At 43.0% G+C, this 11,048-nt stretch overlaps 1 protein-coding gene across 3 annotated transcripts in view; it reads right to left on the reverse strand.

Annotated features, from left to right (window-relative positions):
• The window catches only part of LOC140212080 (protein transport protein Sec24C-like), an 85,066-nt gene extending 74,333 nt beyond the window's left edge, over positions 1-10,733 (reverse strand). For 2 of the 3 annotated variants that reach the window (XM_072282576.1, XM_072282574.1), the window contains exon 1: positions 10,631-10,733. The gene's annotated coding sequence lies outside the window, so the exon portion shown is untranslated. Of the gene's footprint in view, positions 1-10,417; positions 10,589-10,630 lie in introns of those variants that run through there. The other variant, XM_072282575.1, reaches the window with a different exon arrangement.
• Positions 10,734-11,048: the final 315 nt, after the last annotated feature.

Below are 11,048 nucleotides of genomic sequence, written 5' to 3' on the forward strand. Positions count from 1 at the left end.
AGTTATTGTGAGAAGGTAGGAGAATGGGGTTGGGCGGGTGGGGAATAAAACTCAGCTATGATTGATTCACAAAGCACTCAGTGGGCCAAATGGCGTAATTCTGCTCCGATGTTTTATGAAAATGAGAAGATTGTTTGCAGTGAGGTAGCCCGAAAACCCTACTAGACCGCCACTACCGGGACTTGAACCCCAGATCTCCGCATTGTGGCAGGCAGTGCAGCAGAGGCTTGATGGTTCCCAGTGTCAGCCTCTGGCTCTGCCTGAATACCTGCTGATTCTTACACTCAGTGTCCTCACAGTGGCCGGTGCTACCTGTGTCTGCTGAGGCTGCCACTGCCTGTACTGAGGGAGTGACTCCACAAATCCCAGGAACAAGATTCAAGATCTTGGTCCAGAAGAGTGCACTACTAGGAACAGCAAGGATACTGTGCCTAACCTTCAAGCTCTCAGTAGAGGACCTGAGATGGAGGGAAAAATACAGTACACACCACCCATAAGGTGTGTACTTGCACATTTCTTCGGTTAAAGAATCTTAAGCCACAAGTTCACCATCTCTTGAGGTCTGCTTCAGTGTTAACCATTGGAACACTAACTAGGCAATCACATAGAAACATAGAAAATAGGTGCAGGTGTAGGCCATTCGGCCCTTCGAGCCTGCACCACCATTCAGTATGATCATGGCTGATCATCCAACTCAGGACCCTGTACCTGCCTTCTCTCCATACCCCGATCCCTTTAGCCACAAGGGCCATATCTAACTCCCTCTTAAATATAGCCAATGAACTGGCCTCAACTGTCAATATCAGTGGGGAAGAGCTCAAGGAAAAACTGAAATGCAAAGTTTAGTACAGTAAGAAATTTGACAACTTTATCCAAAAACACTTGCCGTCATCTCGAGCAAGCCAGTTAACCAATAATCCAAATTTCAGAGTTACTCTAAAATGTTGATAATCTGCTGCATTATCCGATGTTAAAAGTTATTCCTACTTTGTGGACATCAGCAACTCAAAATTTTGCAAATACATATCTGAGAAACTCATGTTTCAGCTTTTTAAAAAGATTACAATAGAAGCTTTGATAAAGACTACCAATGAGCCTTCACAAAGGACTGTCAAAAAGGAATACCAAAAGTCAAGGGAAAAGTTTTAAGCCAATGATAAGCAACAGGATAGTAAGCCAGGGTGGACCTATACTTCCCCTATTATGATTACCTCACTCGGTGAATACCTGTTTGCAGAGCTGTAGCTGACAACCAGAGTTCCAAAATAATCTCAAACTTCCAAATTACCCGATAACCTAGAATAAGTTTGTCATGAAACCTCTCAGAGAGAACATTATCACATTTGAAACCCAATATTCAAAGTTGCCTGATCCACTGAGAACATTAATTTTCCCCTAGTATTCACAAGTTCTATTTTGACCTTGATATTTTTATTTCTGAATAACTCCATAGTTTTGCATAACAAGTATAGATTGAGCTCTGAAAAAAGATTTCTCAGCTATGCAAAAAGATAAAGAAACAACAATATCCTGTATACCTGAAAACAAAAACATTAAATGGAGTCATTGCAGCATTTCAAAATTAATTTCATCCAAAAATCTAGATTACTAAATTGGGATCACTGATAGACAGCAAAGGGAAGCATTCAGAAGCTCGATCAGTCCCATTCACTTATCACAGCAGGTGACAAGAACCATCCAGATTCTGCTCCACCGCCTGCCGCAGCGCGGAGGTCTGGGGTGTGAGTCCCGGTGGTGGCGGTCTAGTAGGGTTTTCGGGCTACCTCACTGCAAACAATCTTCTCATTTTCATAAAACATCGGAGCAGAATTAGGCCATTTGGCCCACTGAGTGCAAGTTTGTGTAATATAGACTTACAAATTAGCAATCCACGCTCTAATGTTTCATGTCTCACCACATACAGACACCAGTGACAGGAGGAACAGCAGAAATCATAACATTCAACAGAAAGAGCAATTAGAGAAAGCTACTTGATGGGGGGGGGGGGGAAAGAGACCCAGAAAGCAGACATTAGTGGAACTCGAAAGTACAACAGAAAGAAAACACCTCAGAACAACAAAAAACATGAGTAAGCCAGCCACCCTTCAGCCTCCTAATCACTAAGCTCACAGCTGCTCTAGTCTTGACTTCAATGCCATTTTCATGCTCTCTCCTCAAGCATTTTAGGTTTCAACTTCAATAATTTTAGTGAATCAGCCTCAACTACTCCTTGGGGTAGAAATTTTCAAAGAATCAGAATGCTGAAAAAAAATTCTTAGTTATCACCAAAAAGACGGCACTCTCTGATTCTGAAACCTCGCCTAGATCTAAAATATCTCCACCAATGGACTCATCTGCTTTGAAATCTCAATATTAGACCATAAGATATAGGAGCAAAATTAGGCTTCAAGTCCATCGAGTCTGCTGCAGCATTTCATCATGGCTGATCTAATTTTCCCCTCAGCCCCAATCTCCTGCCTTCTTGCATATCCCTTCATGCCATGATTAATCAAGAATCTATCAACCTCTGCCTTAAATATACATAAAGACTTGACTTCCACAGTTGCTTGGTGCAAAGAATTGCAGATTCACCTCTCTCTGGATGCACTCCTCATCTCCGTTCTAAAAGGACACCCCACTATTCTGAAGCTGTGTCCTCTGGTCTTAGACTCACTCATCCTCCTCACATCCACTATATCAAGGCCATTCGATGATTTCAATGAGGTCACCCTCATTCCTCTGAAGTCAGTAACTGAGTATAAGTCCAGAGTCATCAAACACTCTTCATATGACAAGCCATTCAATCCTGGAATCACTTTCATGAACCTCCTTTGAACTGTCTCCAGTTTCAGCACATCCTTTCTAAGATAAGGGGCCCAAAACGGCTCACAATACTGTAAGTGAGACCTCACCAGTGCTTCATAAAGTCTCAACATTATATCCTCGCTTTTATATTCTAGTCCTCTTGAAATGAACCTAACATCGCATTTGCCTTCCTTACCACAGACTCAACCTGCAAATTAACCTTTTGGAGATCTTGCACAAGGACATCAAGCCCTGTTGCATCTCAGTTTTTTTTTTGTAATTTCTCTCCATTTAGAAAATTGTCAACCCTCTCATTTCTTCTACCAAAGTGCATAACCATGCACTTTCCAACACTGTATTCCATCTGCCATTTCTTTGCCCATTCTCTAATCTAAGTCCTTCTGTAGACTCTCTACTTCCTCAAAACCACCTGCCCCTCCATCTATCTTCATATCATCTGCAAACTTTGCATCAAAGCCATCAACTCCATCATCCAAATCACAGATATGTAACACAAAAAGAACTGGTCCTAACACAGACCCCTGTGGGACACCACTCATCACCAGCAGCCAACCGGAAAAGGCTCCCTTTATTCCCACTCTTTGCCTCCTGCCAATCAGCCACTGCTTCACCCATGTTAGAATCTTTCCTATAATACATTGGGCTCGTAGTTTGCTTTATGCAGCCTCATGTGTCGCACTTTGTCAAAGGCCTTCTGAAAATCCAAGTACACAGCATACACTGATTCTCCTTTGTCTATTCTACTTGTTATTTCTTTAATGAATTCCAACAATTTTGTCAGGCAAGATTTTCCCTTCAGGAAACCATTCAGACTATGGCCTATTTTATCACATGCCTCCAAGTTTCCTGAGACCTCATCCTTAGTAATCGACTCCAACATCTGCCCAACCACTGAGGTCAGATTAACTGGCCTACAGTTTTCTTTCTTCTGCCTCTCTCCCTTCTTGAAGAGTATTGTGACACTTGCAATCTTCCATAACCATTCCAGAACCTAGTGATCCTTGAAAGATCATTACTAATGCCTCTACAATCTCTTCAGCCACCTGTTTCAGAACCCTAGAGAGTACACCACCTGGTCCTGGTGACTTATCTACCTTCAGACCTTTCAATTTCCCAAGAATCTTCTCCCTACTAAAGGTAACTTCACACACTTCATGACCCATGACAACTGAAACTTCCACCATACCACTTGCATCTTCCTCGGTGAAGACTGATGCAAAATATTTATTCAGTTCGTCCACCATTTCCTTGGCTCCCATTACTACCTCTCTAGCATTGATATCCAGAGGACCAATATCCATTTTTGCCTCCCTTTTACATTTTATATACTGGAAGGAACTTCTAGTATCCTCTTGAATATTATTGGCTAGCTCTCTTTCGTATTCCATCATTACCTTCTTAACAACTTTTTTAGTTGCCTTCTGTTGGTTTTTAAAAGCTTTCCAATCCTGTAATCTATACTAAAACTCTCATGGTCTGACTGTTTGTGACCTCCAATTAGCGCAAACAATGCATTACAGCGGCACTTTTTTTGGCTAAGTCGAATTAAAATGCGCTAACTTACAGAATGCAGGCCAAGTTCAGGGTTATATATTCGTACAAAATTGCTCATTCGCCAAAATTAACAGGCTCCCTTTTAATCTGAGAGCTGATCCGCCATCATGGAAATCGGGACGCGACAGCCCGACGCATGCGCACGGCCAGTCTCAGCAGCGACACTTACCGGAGCAAAAGGGCAGGGCAGCTCTATTTCGACGGGTCACATTCTGCTAATCACCATCAGCATGTGCAGGCTTGGGACAGATCTAACTGCCACCCATCAATAAGAGATAATTAAATCTTATTGTAATGATGTACTTTGAGACACCCATAAAACACCCATGACACCCATGCTGCAGTCAAAGGACAGCGGTGACTATATCACGTCCATTTAGGAGAGTGCCAACCACATTATCAAGAATAATCAGCATCCTTAAGGTGTTACTGCTTCGTATCTTCTATCCAGCATTAGGGTTAAAAAATGGTCAGCCTAATTATGCCGCGTGGAAAGGGAAGGGGGACATTATGGTCAAGAGATGACGCCAAACGTCGTCGGGAAGCAGCAAGGAGAGGGAGAGAACAAGAATCGGATGAGGCCAGGGCTGCACGACTCCAGGATCTAAGAGTCAGGACAAAAAAAGATGAGAGAAGAAGAGACAGAGGAGCAGAGGCATGCACGTCACCAGGATCAGAGACAAACAGCAGAAGAGATGGGATGAATGGGTTGCATGCCTCCAGAATGACAACGAGAGGCACAAGGATGGCAGATAAACCAGAAATGATGCCATCAAAAGTTTCCTTCATTAAATGAGAATGAGGAGGAGCTATATTTGCTTTGCTACGTGTCATTCTTCTTTAATAAACTGAGGTTTTCTACTTCAGTTTCTAAAGCAAAGCGATACCAATAGCATTTAGGAAATTTTAATGTTCATTCTGGTCACATCAGATTGCACTACCCTTCTCTCAAAGGGTGTCCCAATGGGTCACCCCGTTGTCCAGTTTCCCACTAATTTTTGCTCTATTATATGCCCTCCCTTTGTCTTTTATGTTGGCTTTGACTTCTCTTGTTAGCCACAGTTGTGTCACCTTACCTTTAGAATGCTTCTTTCTCTTTGGGATGTATATATCCTATGCTTTCCAAATAAAGTTTATTATCACTATCTTGTATGAGGCAAATATGTTTTGCAGCAGCAATACAAAGACAAAATAGTGCTAATGAAAAAGAAATAATGAGGTAGTGTTTATACATAGTTCAAAAATTAATTGCTGAGTATGGTTCTTCAGGTTCCTATATTTCCTCCCTATTGTAGTGGCATGTCCCAGATGGTGTGGACCCTTAATCATGTATCTTTCATATAGATCAATCCCCATTTTTCTAAACTTCAATGAATGTAATCCAATTTACTCAAACTCTCTGCATACTTCAACCCATGATCCTAGAGAATCTTTCAATGCTCCCAAAAAAAGGGATATTCATCCTTAAATACAGAGACTAATATAGTCGACACCACTCTAAATGTCGTGTAGCAAGAACCTGTAAGGTTAGAATAACAACTTCCTACTTTTGTACTCCACGTAACTTCCACTGATTCATATTTAAAATGATAGTACAAGTAGACCATAAAGCCTGCTTCACCAGTAAGCACATGGAATGTGTCTTTATCCAAATTCCAATCTGTTCACACATCCACAATGTTGAGAATAAATTTTGAAGAAACCACCGTCTTCACATCACTCTTTCCAAGCTGAATTTGGTGGGATGTCCAAAGATCTAGTTTCCCCAAGAATTAAGTGATTCATGTCCAACTTGAGGCTCTACTTAAGTTCAAAATTGTGGAAATGGAGGAAAAAGTCCAGAGATGAAACAGCATCTCAACATCTCCTTCTACCATTCCCTTTCAGGATACTCACATGCTAATGAAATGTATTACACTTATAAAAATCATCAAGTCAAGCCTACTTGATTTCTCATAAACACAACTACAGAAAAACTGCTTATGACCAAAGTTAGAGACTGAACAGCAATACCATAAATATTTCTGGTGCACAATTATAATTAGGTGCAGATTAATCTTTCTTCACTAAACAATGAACAAAAATCACCTTAATCTTTGCATGCTGAATTCAGTGCAATTTGGAACAAACCTTTTCAATATTATTGTAACTTTTTGTGTTCCACTTCAACAAAGTGAGGACATACAGCAATCAGCTGCACCTGCAAATACACATTTCTGATAATGCTTATGAAAATCAGAGTTCATGGACTCTGCTCATCACACGGTAACAAACTACACTTTATCTTACTGTTCCAAAGTCCTGTAGGGTTTAATTGCAGACACCAAGATTTTAAAATTAATAACTCGACTCCAAGACAGTTAAAACAGATATTACGCAACTTCTAAAATAGACTTTCACGAGTATTTAGAGGACACGTGTCAATTGGAAAGCTGTCACCATCCACACTGGGCTGAGTATTAAAGAGCTAAAGATAAGTAATGCAGGATGCAATGCAACCAGTTTAACATTACAAATGTTCTAAAAGTCAATATACTCAATAACGAATAACTGACATGCATCCAAATAATAAGCAGTGATCGCTTAAAAGTTAATGCGTGGGTGACACCATGTTGAAAAAGCTGATGAAATTAGGTCAGGAAGCTAGTGAAAGCAGTTGAAATTAGAATTTAGATACAGTGTGTGAACAAGTAGAGGTAGACCAAAAGCCATTTCAAAAGAAAACTTGACAAATGTAGAGAAGGTAACTGCATCCATCAATTAATTCATGAAAGGCAACAATTAATGGAGGTACTTTATGATTTACATGCTGCATCATTGTTCAGAAACTGCAATGGACAGGAATATTTTATAGCAGGGAGACAGAGCTTCCCAACGCATCACCAGCACCAACTTCCTCACCATTAAGGACACACATACAGCAGCAAGGTGTCAGTAAAAGGCCTGCAATATCATGAAGGATTCCACCTGCTCGGCTCATGGACTGTTTGTCCCATTCCCATCAGGCAGAAGGCATGTCCACCAGGCTCAAAAACAGCTATATTCTCCAAGCAGCAAGGCTGATCAACGCTTCCACCACTACTTTATTATTTCCTGTCAGTCACCTATCATTACTTTATGGACATACGATCAACTCATAAAAGCTATCTTATGTATTTATGTTTATTCTGTTTTTATATTATAATGTTCTTTATCGTTTGTGTTTTTTTGTGTTGCATCAGATCTGCAGTAACAATTATTTTGTTCATTCTCCTTTACACGTGTACAGGAAATGACATCATGCAATCTTGAATTCTGCCAAGAGGGATAAAAATGAAGTGGTAAAAGAAAGACTGTAATGCCACACAGCTTAGGCAGAGCCACAGCTTCAAGTCAGAAAAGATACACGCTTCAAAGCAAGCTTGGAGGCACCGAAATAAAACAGTGAGTTAACATAATGCTGCAAAAGTCCCATATAGCCTACACACATCAAAGTTGCTGGTGAACGCAGCAGGCTAGGCAGCATCTGTAGGAAGAGGTGCAGTCGACGTTTCAAGCCGAGACCCTTCGTCAGGACTAACTGAAGGAAGAGTGAGTAAGGGATTTGAAAGTTGGAGGGGGAGGGGGAGATCCAAAATGATAGGAGAAGACAGGAGGGGGAGGGATAGAGCCAAGAGCTGGACAGGTGATAGGCAAAAGGGGATACGAGAGGATCATGGGACAGGAGGTCCGGGAAGAAAGACAAGGGGGGGGGGACCCAGAGGATGGGCAAGAGGTATATTCAGAGGGACAGAGGGAGAAAAAGGAGAGTGAGAGAAAGAATGTGTGCATAAAAATAAGTAACAGATGGGGTACGAGGGGGAGGTGGGGCCTTAGCGGAAGTTAGAGAAGTCGATGTTCATGCCATCAGGTTGGAGGCTACCCAGACGGAATATAAGGTGTTGTTCCTCCAACCTCAACACTCAGGTTGGAGGAACAACACCTTATATTCCGTCTGGGTAGCCTCCAACCTGATGGCATGAACATCGACTTCTCTAACTTCCGCTAAGGCTCCACCTCCCCCTCGTACCCCATCTGTTACTTATTTTTATGCACACATTCTTTCTCTCACTCTCCTTTTTCTCCCTCTGTCCCTCTGAATATACCTCTTGCCCATCCTCTGGGTCCCCCCCCCCTTGTCTTTCTTCCCGGACCTCCTGTCCCATGATCCTCTCGTATCCCCTTTTGCCTATCACCTGTCCAGCTCTTGGCTCTATCCCTCCCCCTCCTGTCTTCTCCTATCATTTTGGATCTCCCCCTCCCACTCCAACTTTCAAATCCCTTACTCACTCTTCCTTCAGTTAGTCCTGACGAAGGGTCTCGGCCTGAAACGTCGACTGCATCCCTTCCTACAGATGCTGCCTGGCCTGCTGCGTTCACCAGCAACTTTGATGTGTGTTGCTTGAATTTCCAGCATCTGCAGAATTCCTGTTGTTTCCATATAGCCTAAGCAAGTTTTCCTCTTCCAGGGACAGGTTAAAACACGTCAAGAAAGTCTGCAGAAAAACACTTACGTTAGGTATGCTCACAGGAAGTGATCAAAGTTGTTGAGCATTTAATGTTACACCATCACTCCCCCACTTCATTCCAGTTTAGCAAGAAATGGGAACGGACCATGTTTCAAAAGATACTGCTGCAGGCAATACTTGGAGGCACTGCAAATCAATGTGAATATTTCTTGTGTCAAAAGACTCTTGCAAATTCTACAGATGTACAGTGGAGAACATCCCAACTGGCTGCATCACAGCCTGGATTGGAAGCTGTGCAGGGTTGTAAATTCAACCAGTTCCATCATGAGCAACATCCCACCACTGGCAACATCTTCAAAAGGCAGTTCCTCAAGAAGGCTATAGGCACATTAAAGACTCCCACCGTGCAGGGTACTCTCACTTCGCATGTGGAGAGTGGATACAGAAGCCTGAAGAGGCACAGCCCTTTTCCTGGTCATCAGATTTCTAAACATCCTCTATTTTTATACCTTGCACTCTCCTACTGTTGCAAAACAAATTACACATCACATTAAACAGTGATAATCAGCCTGATTCTGAGATGTATCACAACATTCAAACTCTCAGTAAACCAAAGCCAATTCTCATCATGATTCAACAACCAATAACTTAATAACAAGAGAATTAATGCAACCAGGAGCAAACATCCTTAGACAAAATTAATGCATGTTAAACCAAAACTTGCATTTCTGGAAGTAGTGCTGGCAATAATTGGTGGATAACTTCCACCTATATTAAAAGTTTATGGGTTCAAGTTCCTCCTCAGGGATACTTTCACCAGAAAATTGCTACAGTCGAAGATGATGACTCACTATCAGTTCAAAAACAATTAGGGATGGGCAATAAATGCCAGCTTTGAATTAATATAAAGTATTAATCATAGAACCTCATCCTGACTCTCCAAAACACCGCCAAAGTGCACTAAATTATATGGAATAGCACCTAGATATCCCTTGTTTTGGATATCAGATAAATTCTCGGGTGAAAGCAAAAGGTAGAATTTTGATGAACGGCTAATTAGTTCCCTCCAGAAGCCTCACCAACATACAATCCTCAAACAAAGTTGTAGTGATCACACTCCCAACTGGTAATCTCTGAAATCGTGAAAGAAGCTGCTAAAATCCAGCCATTCTGTTATTGTAGCCAATGGTCTGAGCCAAGGGCACATCACACAGTGAAGTGGATTAAACCCGCGAATGTTTCAGCAGAGCCCTGACGTCTGGCCGGTAATCAGGAAGATTCCGGGGTGGATTAGACAGTGCAGAAGCATCAAACTACAGAGAAATGAGCGGAAGATCCGGTCGCTGCCCGATATGATTCACCAGCCTTTTCAGACCCAAGCCTCGGCCCCAAGGCCGGAGAGACGGAGCCCCATAAACCCGGGGCCTGTTGCATCGATACCCTGGACGGGCAGCATACAGGCCTCGAATCTGAGACACACCCCTGGGGCGATTCACCTCCAGCCCTGGTCCACCCACTATCTAAGATAGGGTCCAGCCCGGGTGACTGACCTCCTGCTTCGAACCGATCCCCGGCTACCAGCCGCCTGCCTGTGCCCATTCACCGTTAACGTCGGGCAGAGATCTGTGGCCACACACGGCTAACCTGAGCCCTAAATTTTGCGCTACTGCCGCCAGCGATGTGTTTAACCCTGGGGCATTCAGTGCCAAATACGCCGGAGCGCTAACCACAACTCCAGCCACTCCCCGACCCCGGCCACTTACCGCCTGACCAAGGCCTCTCTCGGCGTCTCCCCTGTCGCTGCCACGTCCGTCTTTCGCTCGCCGCACGTAACGCTGGCGTAAGGACGCACATGATACATCATCGCACACAATAAACTCCCGGATGCTACGCAGACGCATAAGCAAACCGAGGAGGCGTCCTCTGGTTCTTGCTGTGATTACCCGGGGGTCGTTGGTTGAATTCTTTCTTCATCGATTGCCGTGTTCATTTTGTTTATGAGATACTCCGGATTGGGATGTCAATCATGCTTCAATCACAACAGCCGCTGAGAGTACGAATCCAGGCCGAGAATCACTACGTTTCGCCAAAAAATACTTCAGGAGCTGAAAGACCAGGAGTAGGGGAAGACCAGTCGGCCCCTGCATCCTGATCGCGACTTTCAAGAAGATAGGGCCCCAC

The sequence above is a fragment of the Mobula birostris genome, chromosome 18 (genome assembly GCF_030028105.1).
Source record: "Mobula birostris isolate sMobBir1 chromosome 18, sMobBir1.hap1, whole genome shotgun sequence".
NCBI lineage: Eukaryota > Metazoa > Chordata > Chondrichthyes > Myliobatiformes > Myliobatidae > Mobula > Mobula birostris.